Raw genomic sequence first — 15,457 nt, forward strand, 5'->3', positions numbered from 1 at the left:
TCCCATTGGGTGTGCAAGCGCCTACATGTGCACAGACATCTCAAAGCAAGTCCCCAACGGTGCGCGTTGGCAGGAGGTCGATGGGGGTGGTGAAGCCAAGAGAAGATATGTCTATGGAAGTTCAAGGGTGTGAGATTGCAAACCAGAGTTCTAGCATACAACCAAGAGTGTGACTGTGCCCTGACAGTGTGACCCGTGTGGGCATTCACAGGCTGCCCAGGGATTCCAGACACCGGTGACTTGGCAGTGGTGTGTTGGTGTGTATTTCTCGATCTTCAAAGATGATTTCTGGTCACTGTGGCCCTGTTCCCCGTGGTCACTCCTGGGGCACTACCCCTTCCCCCCTGCCACCCACACACCACCCATCCCAGAGCCAAAAAGATTCATCTTTTTCCTTGTGATTTCTTCTATTGCTTGGAAACTTATAAACCACTTGGGAAGTTTAAGAAAAGCTAAGGAAGTTAACAAAAATGTATAAATGCTTTTCCAGAAGGTAAGAAAGACTGCAATGTTTCCTACTAGCTACTGTAGAATTTTATTACTTACTTATGTAAGTGTTAACTCTGTCATCTGCCTGGAGATAAATATAAATTTATACATATAAAGTGTTAGCTAATTTCCTCACACCCCAAATTGTTGTCCCTCCAATTCATTATAATACTTGCTTTACCAAGTCTTACGTTTTTATATATAGTAGGCTCTTGTATATAATTGCTGCTTTGTGTTTTGTTCCAATGGTGCGTGTTTCTGATCTACTCTAGTAGCACGCTATTAAATTATTGTTCTTTTAGAACAGTTTTATGGAAGGCTTTATAGCATAATAGCTAAGATTATGGTCTTTGAAGTCGAACTCACTGGGATTTATATATAGGAACGTTGCCACTGAATAAATGTGTGACCTTGGGCAAGCTACCTCAGAATTCTTCAGCTGTAAAATGGAGTATTAGGAATTCTATAAATAACATCTTCCTCACACGTTCAGAACAAACTGAGAGATAGCTACAGGAATAAGTCACAGAGATAAAACATTAACCTTATTACTGAGGACTGCTGTCCACTGCCACAGCTTGATTCAACGTTGTACTAGAGAGTCCAGCCTTTGCAATACGGCAAGAAAAAGATATGAAAATATGATTAGAAAATCAAGCCAAAAAGCAAAGCCTCAGTGGGCACTCTGATCCTTCATCCCTGACTTAGATACACTTGAACCTGTGTCATAGGTAGTGCTGGACCCCCTGGGTCTTCCCTCCACCTGCTGGAAGAGCCTTCCCCCATCAAGTTACTACAGACCATAGTTGAAATACAAGTATCCTGATGAAAGAGGAACAAGAGAGGAGAGAGAGGCCAGGAACGTCCTCTTGGTGAAGTCCCTTCTCATAGAAATATGAGGTGGGGATGGCAGTGGAGGCTCCCCCCGTGACAACCTCACATGGGGTTGTAGTCATCATGCATGTGAGGCACTCAGTACAGTGTCTGACACGTGGGTGCACAGCAAATACTGTTCTTATGCACAGGATCCTGTTCCCTTTCCTTCTCCTCTTGTTTTGAATTTCTTACAAAAAAAAATGTCCCCCATGTATTTTTCCAGATGAAATACAGGATCCATTGGTGGTGTTCTAAGAAAAAAATGCTTGTCTTTAATACCTGGCTCACCCCCCCCCCCACCATTTCAGTACACGCTACATCAATGTATAAATGATCCCGGGGGTCGGGGAGGGTGGGGTGTGGGATTGGTTCAGGTACAGGACTGAGGTGGGCAGCAGGGAGAGGAAGGATGGGAGGGTGGAGAGGTTAGTGGGTTGGGGGAATGGGAGACCAGTGTGGAACCAGGTCCAGAGACTCAAAGGCGGGGATTGTGAGTGAGCGGTGGAGGAAGCTCCCAAGAGCCAGGTGGGCTCTCAGCTGAGGAGAGCCAGGTGGGCAACCAGGAGTGATGATGTGAGCATGGGAAGTGAAGACCAAAGCCAAGGGGGTGTAATCTTCTGGGAACTGAGAATGTGTACCGAAGTCCAGGTCCTGGTTCCAGGGTCCAGCTCTGCCGCTGGCCGCTATCGCAAGCTGCAGGCCCTCCCTGGGCGTCAGAGCCCCTTTATCAAATGAGGGCCCTCTCCATGCCACAGGGCTGCAAACCTGATTGAGGGGTGTCCCCCAAGCCCCCCCAACCTATTCTTTCTCTCCCCAGACACCCAGGCCTGCTTCCTTTTCCTGTTACCTCCCTTGAGCCTTAATGTCCTCCTGGTCCCTGGAAAGGGGAAATGCTCAGTTACCGGGACTCTGTCCCTCCCCGCCCACCACTCTGGGTCTGTCAGTCCCCACTTCTGGGAAAACAGCCTTCCTTCACTTTGGCCCCACTGCCACCTTGGCTTTTCATGAATGCATTAGTTCAGCGGCCCGCAAATCCCCTCCTCTGTACCTGCCCTCTTCTTGTCCCTGGGGACACGGAGGGAAAGAAGCCAGGGACCCACCCACCTAGAGCTCTGTTTAGTTCATTCATTCCATTTGGGGGGAGGGAAGTGGCAGAGAGGGAGAGAGAGAATCTTAAGCAGGCTTCAGAGCCTGACGCAGGGCTCGATGTCACGATCTGGGAGATCATGACCTGAGCCAAAATCAAGAGTCGGATGCTGAACTGACTGAGTCACCCGGGCGCCCCCTGTCTCATTCATTCTAAAAATGGTTTGGAGGGACTGCCGTGTGCCTGGAACAGGGAAAACAGTGGTGGGCGCCCAGACTCGGTCTCTGCTTCTTCCACACTTCAGGTCAGTGAGCCAGGAAATTATCACTCATGTGATCTGTGCTCCGCGGGTCCCCATGGCAGCCCAGAGCAGAGGGCCCAGACCAGCCCTCGGAAGGAAGGAAGGCTTCCCGCTAGAGGTGATGTCTGCACTAAGCCGACGGTTGAGCAGACATTAGCCAGTCACGCCGCCACCAGCCGGAGGGAACGAGGCAGAGAGGACTCCAGGGAGAGGGGCACATGAGACACCCGGGTGTGTCCGGGGTGGCCGACCCAGAGTCGGAACAAGAGAACTCGAGGCGAGATCGCTGTGGGGGTCTGAAGCCATAGAACACAGGGCCTTGTGGGCACGGCAAGGGTTTCTTATGTTGTCCTACAGGTGGTGGGCAGTTAGCGCAGGGGGTAGGCAAGTGACACTCTACGGTTGGCGTTGTTAACAGGTCAGACTGGATTAGAAGGGGCAGGAGGGGATGAGGGTAGGGTGGGAAAGCTATCCCAAGAGATAGGGTGGAAATCGGATGGCAGCTTCGAGGGGAAGGCGGGGAGCAGAGGGGTAAGGGGGGAGGGGTGACGAGGGTAGGGCGCGGTGGGTGTGGGCAACAGGACAGTGCTGTCCTAGTGGAAATCTAGACATGGACAAGCATGAGATTTCCTGGCATGCCGGCGGCTGGACCTGGGACGGGGAGGAAGAGGCACGTGTGTGGAAGTGACTCAGGTCTGTTCAACAGGGACAGTTGCATCGCTGACCCAGAGCACTGCAGGGGGAGCAGTTTGGGGGGAAGAGGAGGTCTCTGGGTTTGGACTGCTGAGATTGAAGTGCCAGAGATTGAAGGCAGAGACAGCACCGCCCATCTGGACCAAGGAGGGTCGAGTGAGGTCCCAGGAGCCCGGAAGGGGACGGTATTGGGGGGAGGGGGGGGGGCGGGTGGTCCGGTGTTGAATGAGGCTGAGGTGACACCAGTGCAGTGCCGGTGGGGCTGGGCTCCGTGGGGTCCCCACTGACCTGGGTGGGAGCGGGAGGCCGACGAAGTGTGCTGGGGAGTGAGAAGGAGGTGAGGAGCGGAGACAAGTATGCAGACAGCTTTCTGGAGACTGGCCGGGGCAGGGAGGTGAGAGACGGGGCAGCCAGAGGTGGGAGTGGGGCTCTGGGAAGGTTCTCTTCTTCCTTTGATGGTGCAGTGCTTAAGTGCCAATGATAGCTGGTGGTCGAGCAGGTGGGGGGAGGGGCCCAGGCGCAGGTGGGCACCCCTTGGTAGAAGGGGTCTGTCTTGGAGAGACAGGGGAGGAGAGGGGCCGGCTGGCCAGAGGCCTGGAGATGTGAGGTTGAGGACAGTCCCACTGAACTAGTTCAAGGCTGAGGACAAAGGCTCAGGGTTTGGGGACGGAAGAGGGAGGCATGAAGGGCTTCTGTGTGAGTGTTCAGTGACAGAGGAAAGCCCCGGCTGGGCCTGGGGTTGGAGTCAGAGGTCACTGGGCCAGGTCTGAGTCTGGAATTAGGGTCAAGATTCAGTTTGGGCTCAGAGAGGGCTCTGTCCAGAGTGGAGAGCTGACGGTTAAAACAAGGTCAGAGCCTCGCATCTCTGGGGGCCGTCCCGAGTTCAGGGTGCAGCCCTAGAACCACTGAGGTCAAAGGTGAGCTCTCCCAGGGGAGATCTGTCCCAGGGTCTGACCTGTCCCGGCTCCCATCCAAAACCCTCCATCCCGAGGGACAATGCCAGCTCAGACCCCACTCTTCCTTCGGGCCAGAAGGGCCCCCAGCCCAGCCCACCCTCCCCACGGCTGGGCACGAGCCGAGTCCTGCCCTGCCCAGTCCAGGGTGAGAATTCCGGCCACACGTCTCTGTGATGTGGTCACATTGGAAAAATGTTAATCAAATATTCTCCTCCGTGTTTCCTTTCTTTCCCAGGCTGGATTCCTAGAAGACAGGAATTTATGGTGTGAGAGCTCCAGCCCCCGCAAACCCACAGCCAAGGTCAACAGCACGAGGGGGGCAGCCCTGCCAAGCGAGGAGGGGAGCAGTGACTTTGGGAGCTGGTTGCACAGAAAACCAAAGTACATGCATTAAAAAAAAAAAAAAAAAAATCCCTTCTCTCCCTCACGTTCCCAAACTGGGGGCTTAAAAAAAGTCCCCCAGACTGGCCCAGACAAGGCCCCTTGTCTGGGAAGACTGAACCCGTTTGGAGACAAGTCATGTGAAGCTGCTGGGGCGGGGGCCCATGGAAGGCCTCGGGGTGGGTGGTGAGCAGGCTACGCATGTGTCCCCGTCCTTCGAGCCAACCGAGGGCAGCTGAGATGGAAATAGGAGCCCTGGGCCCTTCAGAAAGCCCCCAACATGACAGCCTCATTTGCCCCCTCTCCCCTCTCCCTTCCGGAGTCAGGGGTCTTGACTACCCACACACACTGAATGCCCAGCACCCTGGGGACCAGAGCTCCCTGTCACAAGCCCTGAGTCTCTGGCAGGAGAGAATAAGTTTGCCCCAGCCTCCTAGGGAGCTGAGGAAGGGCCTGGAGACCACCTCGATTCAGACTCCAACGACTGGGCGCGGGGAAGATAGCCCCCACCCTGGTCCAGAGCCCAGGCAGGTGCAGCTAAACACCCACCGGTTATCTGTGCACCTGACGTTTCTGAACCCCATGGGGTTGCACCACCTGGGAAAATACAACAAGGCAGCCTCCTGCCCTGGAGAATCCCCGGCAAGTGGCGGGGGGGAGCACTGACACGGAAACGGATGGCGACCAACACGTGAGGGGCTGTGGGTCCCCCCAGGGGGGGAGTGAGCACCCTGGGGTGCAGAGAAAGACATTGGGCAGAGAAAGCTTCCTGAAGGAGGTGCCCCCAGGGGTGGCCGGAGTTCACCAGGCGGACATCCAGTGGGAGGGGGGCTTGGAGGGAACATTCCAGCTAAGCCCACAGCATGTGCAAAGGCCCAGAATGTTTATACCTTGGTAAGACTTTTCATATAAATAAATGCTCAAATCCAAAAAAACAAAAAGGCCTCTGGCAAACCTCATGTCTGGGTTTCTTGCTCAGAAAATGAAGCCCTGCTCTGCCCTGGAGACCAGGGGCCAGCAGAAGGGGGGTGTCTGACACGGCCCTCAGGTTCCCACCCCTTCCACCCCCACAGCACCACCCCATAGACCCCCCTACAGGGTCCACCTCTCAGCCCCCGCCCGACACTGGCTGCTTCCTCCCGACCACCTCCTTCCAAGGCCAAATTACCACTTTCGCCCTGGTCTCCTGCCGTGTGCCAGGAGCCGAGAGGGGATAGGGGACACTCCTCTGGGGCACCGGGGTCTTTCCAGGGTCTCTGATCCCTGGATGCCTGGAGTAGAGGGAACCTAAACCTCCAGTTTATATGGGTTTTTTTTAATGGTTTTTTATTTATTTTGAGAGAGAGAGAGTGCATGTGAGCCAAGGAGGGGCAGAGAGACAGAGAGAGAGAGAGAGAGAGGGGGAATCTGAAGCAGGCTCCGCACTGTCAGCACAGAGCCCAACATGGGGCTCCAGCCCATGAACCGTGAGATCAGGACCTAAGCCGAAATCACGAGTCAGATGCTTAACCGACTGAGCCCCCCAGGTGCCCCTATATGTTATTTTTAAATCTCTTTTTGGCCCTCAAGTAGAGAGGATTGACTGATTTAATTTTTTTTATTATTGAAGAGTAATTGACATACAATATTGTATGAGTTCGGGGCGCCTGGGTGGCTCAGTCGGTGAAGCATCTGACTTCGGCTCAGGTCATGATCTCACGGTCCGTGAGTTCAAGCCCCACGCTGGGCTCTGTGCTGACAGCTCGGAGCCTGGAGCCTGCTTCGGATTCTGTGTCTCCCTGTCTGTGATCCTCCCCCATTCATGCTCTGTCTCTCTCTGTCTCAAAAATAAATAAGCATCAAAATAATTAAAAAGAAATAAAAAATAATATTGTATGAGTTCAGGTGCACAACAATACATATGCACGTGCGTTCTGCAAGTCCGGGCGCCATATTATCATACTGTTACCGTATTATCGACTATATTCCCCGTGCCGAGGAAGCTTCGTTCATATTGTTCCTTTCAATCCTGTTCGTGCCCCCACAGGCAAACTTTCCCAAGCATGTCTTTTTTTATTCCTGTGTATTCTTGGATGCTTAACTGGCACGGAGTTTCCTCTTGGGGAATGGCATGTCTTGGAACTAGGCTGGTGGCTGCACCACCTCGTGACTGTACCAAATGCCACCGGACAGTATGCTTCAAAAGGGGGTCAATGTGACACTATGTGAATTTCACCTCATTTTCTAAAATGTGTCTGGCTGTGGAGGGGGTGTTATTTACATGAGTGGAGTTGGGCTGTGGGCTGTACGTCTTTCTCATTTTTTCCACTCGTGCTGCTTTTTTTTTAAATGTTTTATTTCATTATTTGTTTGAGAGAGAGAGAGAGAGAGTGTGCAAGCAGGGAAGAGGGCAGAGAGAGAGGGAGACAGAGAATCCGAAGCAGGCTCCAGGCTCGGCACTGACAGCAATGAGCCCGACTCGGGGCTCGAACTGACGAACCTCGAGATCACGACCTGAGCCGAAGTCAGACTCTTGAACCAACTGAGCCACCCAGGCGCCCCTCAGGCGCCCCTCGTGCTCTGTTTTTAAGATCTAACAGCCTAGTCTCGTCTCCACTGGGCTTGTGGCTTCACACGTGACTGTCACAGGGTGCCCTGGTGTGGGCGTGGCCACCTTTTGCACACACACTCCACTGATGGGCACCTGGGGAAGCCCTCTCCCTGCCTCTACATGCACTTGACTGAACGGAGCGCTGCTGGATGGCCCCTCATTGGGGCCACTCCTGCTTACATCCTGCCAACACTGGCCAGTACCTACCTCTTTACTGCCTGGCAGCCTGATGGGTGGTAAGCAGTATCTTCTTCTTCTTCTGATTTGCATTTCTCTGATTATAAGTGAGTTTGAGTGGTCCTTTCTGTTCTCTGGTTGTTTACATTTCCTCTCCTGCAAATGGCCAGTTCATACCCTTTGCCCATTTTGCTATAGGGGCTGCAGTCTATCCGTCCTCATTTCACAGCCATCCCATGTGTATTCCAGAACCGCAGCCCCTTGTTGCTTAAGACGCACAAATATCATCCTCCTCCCGTCTGCCGTGTTGCTGGTGGAGTCCTCCTCTGAACCAAGATCCTGAATTCCAGCTGGATATTTTTTTTTTTTAATTTTTTTTTTTTCAACGTTTATTTATTTTTGGGACAGAGAGAGACAGAGCATGAACGGGGGAGGGGCAGAGAGAGAGGGAGACACAGAATCGGAAACAGGTTCCAGGCTCTGAGCCATCAGCCCAGAGCCCGACGCGGGGCTCGAACTCACGGACCGCGAGATCGTGACCTGGCTGAAGTCGGACGCTTAACCGACTGCGCCACCCAGGCGCCCCCCAGCTGGATATTTTTGAGGAACTTGATAAACTTACCCTAAAATATATGGAGGGGACGCCTGGGTGGCTCAGTCGGGGTTGAGCGTTCAACTTTGGCTCAGGTCACAATCTTACGGTTCACGGGTTCGAGTCACACATCAGACTCTCAGCTGTCAGCACGGAGTCCGCTTCGGATCCTCTGTCCCCCCATCCCCCCGTCCCTCCCCCACTTGCTCTCTCTCTCTCTCAAAAATCAATAAACATTTAAAATATATGGAAGAATAAAGGTTTGTAAGTGGCTAGCTGACTTTGAGAAAAAAAGAGGGGAGGACTGGCCCTGCCTGCTGTTAGCACAGACTACGAAGCCCCGGTCGGGAAAACAGTATGATCTGGGTACAAAAACAGCCAGATGGGTGACAGAACAGATCAGCCGGTTCAAAGGGAGCTGAACTCAGCCCCAGGTCCACGGGTTAAGGATGGAATGGTTAGTCGGGTTGAGGACATGGGCTCACTCTATGAAGAAAAATTACCACCGAAGCAGACTTAGTTTCTCCTAAGAAGGTGACTCCAAAGCGATAAAAGACAGACCTAGATAGGAAAAGCAAGAGGAGAATAAACCGCTGGAGAATATCTTTGTAACATAGGAGGGGGAGAACTTGAAACAAAACCCCAAGTGCACACACCATAAGGCAAAACCGGAGGGCCTGCAGCCTTATCCAGAGGAAGTGGCATTTCCTCCCGGATGCCAGCCTCGGCCCTGCCCACCTGGTGAGTCATGGGCGCACTTGAGGCTGGCAGCCCGGCCCGCCCTTCCCGTCGGTCCCCAGGAGGGAGCAGTGCAATGCCCGCCTTATCTCACCCTTGCCCGCAGCCCTGCAGACATGAGGTCAGGGCTGGGATGCAATGAGGGTGGGAGGCAGGAGGCAGCAGAGGGGTCAGGGAGGGGTCAGGGAGAGGTCAGGGGTCGCTGGCAAATGCTGCACAGGAAAAGCAGACCCTTGAAGGACCCCGGCCAGCTGTCAGGGCTGGGGGAGGTGAAAGGCTAATGCCATCAGGAGGTGGCAGGGGCGAGGGGACGGGGACACGTGTGGCATCCTCGTGGAATAGAGGGCCCTAGACTCAGATCTCCAGTGTAGGACTCCATCTGTGCCCCCCTACCTCACTGCTCCTCCCAGAATCCTCTCTGGTTTTTCCAGTGGTTCTTTAGAGCCAGACCTTCCAGCCAAGACATAGCCAGACCGAGAGGCCATTGAGAGACCTGCCAAGGACGCGTCTACCCTTCCCAGTGTGTCTATACTCCAGCAGGGTGCGGCCCTGGGGTGTTCCAGGTAGCTGTGCCTCACCCCTTTGGTCATCCAACAGAGGGCCACCCAACACAGGCCCCAGCGCTGACCCCAAGGCTCTCCAAGTCCGGGGTGGGACGGAGTGCCCCTCCACAGCAGGGTACATGTGTGTCTGGATGTCTGGGGCCAAGCTAGGCATGTGGACACCCACATGTGTCCGTGACTGTGTGTGTGCAAATATCCAACCATCTGTCCCCTTTGTTTTGTCCCCGAGTCTATGCCAGCTGAACCAATGGCTCTTTTCCAGAAGGTTCCCTGACCCCTGGGACAACCGTGCTCCAGCCTGCCTCTGGGCATCCTGACCAGTGGTGGGCAGCAGTCTGCATGGTGGGCAGTCGGTTGGTCAACAATGAGCTATTCCGGGGTGCACAGGTCTGCCCTGAGGGGTTTACAGCCCGGGCAGCCCCCTTTGGCCAGCTAGCAGGGTCGGGAGGGGGCTACAGTTGTCCACTCTGGCCAGCGCCGCTGGTCCCTGCAGCTGGACGGGGCCCCAGGGGCCCTTCCCCATCCCCAGGGTGCCAGTCCAGGGTGAGAGGGTGGGACCTATAGTCCATACCTCCCTCCACCCACCCACCTCCCCAGCATTGAACCCAATCGCGTGGAGAGAGAGCATTAGCCAGATTGTCCCGAATATAGAGCTAAGTGGCTGCTGTTACTGACAGAGAGAGAGAGAGAGAGAGAGAGAGAGGGAGAGATTTGCACACACATACATACACTCACGTACATATACATACACATATCGTAAAATACCGCAACTCCTTTTTGAACCAATGCGTTCAGTTTGTGAAAATTCACACTTGAGTTGAGAGCCCCCCGTCAACCTACAGAACTCGGCCAAGCCCCCCCAAAGCCGCCTGATAACCCCTTCCAGTTACAGCTCTTCCCCCCCGGCCCCCGGGCCCCCGCCCCGGCAAGGAGAAGCCCTCTCTGACGTCTCCCACCAGAGACGACTTTGGCCGTTTCTGAACTTGACAGAGGTAGGCTCCTCCAGCTCGCCTGCTTTCGTGTCCGAGATTCAGCGAGGCTGAGGCCAGTGGTTGACAACAGGTGGCTTTTGGCGGGCTCGTTGGAGGCAACAGCCCGCACCACCCTCATTCTCCCCCCACCCCACCTGAGTTCTCAGGAGCCCACTGCTGGGAAGAAGAGCCTAGAAGGAGATTTTTCGAGAGACTAAATGCCTCGAGCTCAGGTCCTCCCAGAGTCCGGGGAGGCCTCAGGGGCATCTGCCGAGCTCCCAGGCGGATGCCTTTGATGTGGGCAGCCAGGAATGAGACCAGAGGGTTGGGCCCCAAGCCTTCCCTGGCCCTTTCCAGAAACGCCCAGTGGGAAAACAAGATGGGTGCTGGCGGCAAAGAGCCGCCTTCTCGCCCCCGGAAGAGCCTCCTGAGCCGTGGTCCTGTCGGAGGTGGTCCTGCAGGGTGAGCTGAACTGAGCCGGTGTGGATGGGGCGCAGCCTAGGCAGGGCGGGAGACCCCAACTATCTTCTGCCTCTTTCTAAGAAAGGCGGCTCTGTTCGACTTATCTCCATGCTGGGGCCTGGCACAGGGACAAACACAGAGTACGTGTTTGTTGAATGAATGAGTGAATGCACCCATTTTCCAGACAAGGGACGGGAGGCCTGGAAGAGCAGTGGTGGCTGCAATTCACGCGGAGTATAGACACAGGCCTGTGAGTTTCGAAGAGGGCTGGTGTCCAGCCTCCTGAGAATGGCAACTAGGATCTGCCCGCTCCTGACCCCACCCTAGGTCAGGCCGCAGCAGGAAGTGGCAGGCTTGACCCTCCCCGCCACCCCCCCCCCCCCCCAAGGAGCCATCTTTGGAGATCTTTGGGAATATTTCCTGAAAACCAGGTCAGCCAGGACATCCTCCCTGCAGCTCCGGAGCTCCCAGGCGGGGCCTGGGCTTGCTTCCGGGCCCCTCTCTGCCTCCCCAGCTGGGTGGAACTCGGGGTGAGGCCAGGCAGCACCAGGAGGGTGTGGCAGAAGCGGGGAGGTGGTGGAGAGAGACAGGCCTGATTTATGAGGCAAGTAGCGACGGGACCACTTGGCAAGGTGGGCACGCACGACAGACCCTTGGAGATAAGATCCCAGAGGTATGCAAGCGATGTAAACCATAGTGGGGTGAGCACTGCGGTTTCTCCGTACCAGCCAGAGACACCTAGACCAGAGCAGGACGAGGCAGCGGTCTTGGACAGAAGGAGGCCTCAGGACCTTCCAGGGCCTTCCAGGGCCAGGCCTCGATTCCCTCACCAGCCGTCCTGGACCCCTCATTCTTCCCCATGCTGCCGCCTCTGTGCCACTGCTCAGACCATCCCCATCCCTCCCGCTCAGATTCTGCTTCATCACTGAACCCTGCCCAACTCTGCATCCACTCTCAAAGCAGACCTGCTGCAGAATTTTCCCTGACTTCAGGCTCCCCTTCATCACCGCCCCCAGGCGGGTTCCGTCCCTCGTGGCTCCTCATGGCCCTTCTCACGCTCAGCCTTCTTGACCTCCCGCACGTCCCTGGATGTGCCCACACTTCTTGACACGCTGGGGCCTTTGCACACATGATGTATTGGCTCCCAAATCCCTCTCTGCTCTGATCTGCTGGCAAACTCCTATTCAACCTTCAAAACCCATCTCCCAGGTCCGCTCTTCCAGAGTCATCGCGGCCTCTCGAAGGGAGAGGGAAGGGAGCCCTCAGCTCCCACTGCCCCCCAGTGTCAGCCCAGCCTTCTTGGTCAGAGAATTCAGCACTCTTCCCAGACTGTACCCCCTTTGACTGGGCTTGTCTAGGCCGGGAGCCTCAGGTGTGCCCTCTCCGGGTCCCCGACTTCCACCTCGGACTGTCCAGGACTCAGAATCTCCAAGTTCAAAGCCAGAGGCTCCCTCCTTTTACGAAGAGGCCATCACTGAAACACCAAAAGGATGGGGCCTCCACACCACCCCCTCACATGTTCACTCTGTCGCCGCCCCCCCCCCCCCCGCCAGCCCAGCCCTGGCCCATTGCCCTCCATCCTGATCACAGTGACCACTGGGAAGGCAATGGCCAGGACTGCTAGGAGAGGGAGAAACTGAGGCTAGAGGTGGGGAGAGGACGTATTATTCAAGCCAAACTCAAAACGGTGGTAGAGCCCAAGCTGGTAAACTGCCTTAAGTGACCCTGTGTCCAGACCAGGTTGAGGACACGTCCCCCTCTAAGTAGAGGGCGCGGGACCTACCAGCTGGTGCCCAGGCAGGACACGTGAACAAGGGAAAGTCAATGTGTACAAGGTCGAGGGCTGCACCTGCTGTCTGCTCGGGGCTGGAGATACACATGGGCCAGGGCAGGCTAGTCGGGAGATGTCCTAGTTGAGCACCCCGGGGAGGAAAGAGAACCAGGGCGTCGGCCGTCCGCACAAGGCCAGCGTCTGCTGACACACTGCCCAGGCACCGCAGCCACGAGCCAATGGCACAGCCACCAGGTGATGCATCCAACACAGATTCCCTTGGCTCTGGGCACAACCTGGGGACCCGCGTCTGCAGACAGCCACGACCCCTCCTCACTGCCCTCCCACAGGAATGCATGACTTTGGATGGAGACTGTGTCATCCAAGAAACATTCCATGTTTTCCTTGGTGCGTGCTCTGGGAACGTGGCGAGAATGCTGTCCACACTGCCGTCCACATACTTGGGCGGCTGCCTAAACGCTGGGCTTCCCGGGCCAACCATGTCCTCAGTCCAAAGGGGCCCGGGCCCTGGAAGGCCACCCTTCTCCACCACCTGCCCGGGAGACCTGGTGGGAATATCTCTGGGTTTGGGATCAGGTTGGAGTGGGGGGCGGGGGGGCAGTTTGCCTGGAATGGCCAAGCACTGTCTTTGAACGTGGGAGACAGAGACCTGGGTGCCAGTTCCCCTACTGGCCACGGGTCTTGACTCTGGGCAAGCCGTGCCCCTCTCTGGGCCTCAGTCTTACCCTCCATACAATGGGCTCCCTCGAGGCCTTCCAACTCCAAGGGGTCTAGAGTTAGAAACTTTTGAGTCTCCACCTAGACAAGAGCATAGGAAGGGGCCCACCCGTATCCCCACACCCTCACCTCATGGCGACAGGGACACATCAGGCTTTGTTCCCGTTGGTGTCTTGCCTGCAACCGCTTTTCCTCCTTTTTCCTGCTCTGAGCACAGAAGCCAGCCACGGGGCCTTCCCTGGGACACCTCCTCTGACCACATGCCCTGCTTCTCCTTCCCCTTCGGCCTTCTGTCTCATCTCACCTTGGTCCCTGGCCTTGTGCTGCGGGTGACCAAGCAAGGTGGCGGTGGTGGGGAGTGCTGTCCACACGCACAGCACGCAGGTGGCTCCGGAACATTTCTGGGATGGGTGTGCTTCCCTGGTCCCCCAGGGCGGCTGGAGAGAGTGTCAGTGCCCCAGCCCCACCCTCCCTCAGAAAGACCTCCCACAGAGGTAGCTGGTGGTGGTGACGGACCCTGCACAGGCGTCAGCCCCCGGGGTGCACCTGGGCCCCCAGCCGCAGCCCTAGGCTGGTCACCTGCTCTGCAGGAGCTAACAGCAAAGGCTCCGGCCTCTTCTGCTTTCAATTTGGACATGGTGGACAGAGCGCAAAGATGTTCACGTTTCCTTAGACTCTTCCTGGCCAGGGCCCGGGGCAGAGGCTCAGGACAGACGACTTCAGGGAGAGAGAGTCAGGCACGACCAGCCCCCGTCTGGAAGAGCCACATCAGAACAGCAGAACCAGGGTTGTCCTGGCCCACAGGTGAACAGGGCACCAGGGTCCAAAGGGTGTTGGAACCAAATACCTCTTTCCACAGGCAAAGAATCCGAGGCCCGCCGGGAGAAGAAGCTTGCCCAGGGCCCACAGGACACATGCCTCTTGGCTTCTGGCTGAGCAGCTTTTGAGATGACAGCTCTAAAATGGGGCGCGGGAGAGGGGGACACTCAGAGACCCAGGTCAAATGGGCCTCAGGCCCCTGCCACAGGGGCACAGGTGTTATGTCTGTGTGAGGGCCGTCGAGGCCATGCCCTCTGACGTCTGACGCCTCTGACCGGCATTCTAATTTGAGATTCTGAGACCATGGATCTACCAGACAATGACCTCTCAAGGCCGAGTGCACCTGTCCCCCAGCTCAGGGCCTCTGCTAGGACCCCTGGAGCTAAGAACAAAGCCTGAGGTGAGCAGGGCCTCGGTCACTCTTTGGGTCCCTTGACCTGCCAGGCCTGTCCTTCCTGCCCGACCCCCCCCCCCACCCCCAGCCGGCATTTGCCTTGGCCTGCCTCTCACCCAGCCTTGCAGAGAACCAAGTGCCTGGAGTTGGTCACATCCGGCCCAGCCGTCTAAACAGGCCTGAGGGCCCAGAGCATGCCGGGCCCAAGGGGAGCCCAAAATAACATCTGAGTCAGCGTCCCTGCAGACACCCCCACCCGCCTGAGCCCACAGGGAGGGGCCTTAGAAGAGGCCCAGACAGAGGACCAGGCCAGGTCAGACGGCCACCTGCTCTGATGGGGCCCAGCCAGTGGCAGGCACAGCCCAGAGGGCAACGAGAACATTAGGGTCACAAGAGAGAGTCCAGGGAGTAGAGGCAGGAAGGGTGACCTCTAAGGGCCTCCTATCTAAGGGAGACAGAGGTGACTGCAGATGGTGGTGGCAGTCCAGGTGGTTGATGTCACGCCATAGGGCCCCGGGGGGTCGGGGGGGGGGGGAGGGAAGCAAAGGAGACCTCAATCCAGCCCGAGGTCAAAGAAGTCTCCCGGAGGCAAGCAAGTCCTGAAGGAAGGATGGGTTGGACCTGGACAGGACAGGACTGGAGAGGCACGCTCTAGATGAGAGGTGAGGAGGAGAGCTTGGACTCATACCCCAGCAAGGTGGGCCCCTCCACAGCCCGGGACAGGTGCTAGAACCCTCCCGTCACACCGCCGCCTGCAGCGAGGCCAGGCTGTTGACTCCACATCACCCTGGCTGGGCAGAGAGGTGGCCCCAGCAGAAGCGACCACCTGCCGTGAGCCATCCGTATCCTCGTACCCAAC

General features: G+C 56.4%; 2 long non-coding RNA genes across 3 annotated transcripts in view; one reads left to right on the top strand and one right to left on the bottom strand.

Moving 5' to 3' along the window:
* The window catches only part of LOC123588815, a 31,559-nt gene extending 25,664 nt beyond the window's left edge, over positions 1–5,895 (top strand). For both annotated transcript variants that reach the window (XR_006708020.1, XR_006708021.1), the window contains one exon: positions 4,638–5,895. This is a non-coding gene — a long non-coding RNA (uncharacterized LOC123588815). The remainder of the gene's footprint in view (positions 1–4,637) is intronic.
* A 657-nt stretch (positions 5,896–6,552) lies between these two features.
* On the bottom strand, positions 6,553–14,799 carry LOC123588816. Its single transcript, XR_006708022.1, has 4 exons — positions 14,715–14,799; positions 13,965–14,342; positions 8,646–8,703; positions 6,553–6,599 (listed from the first exon to the last, which is right to left on the bottom strand). It is a non-coding gene; the product is annotated as an uncharacterized LOC123588816 (long non-coding RNA).
* Positions 14,800–15,457: the final 658 nt, after the last annotated feature.

This window comes from Leopardus geoffroyi, chromosome E3 (assembly GCF_018350155.1).
Source record: "Leopardus geoffroyi isolate Oge1 chromosome E3, O.geoffroyi_Oge1_pat1.0, whole genome shotgun sequence".
NCBI lineage: Eukaryota > Metazoa > Chordata > Mammalia > Carnivora > Felidae > Leopardus > Leopardus geoffroyi.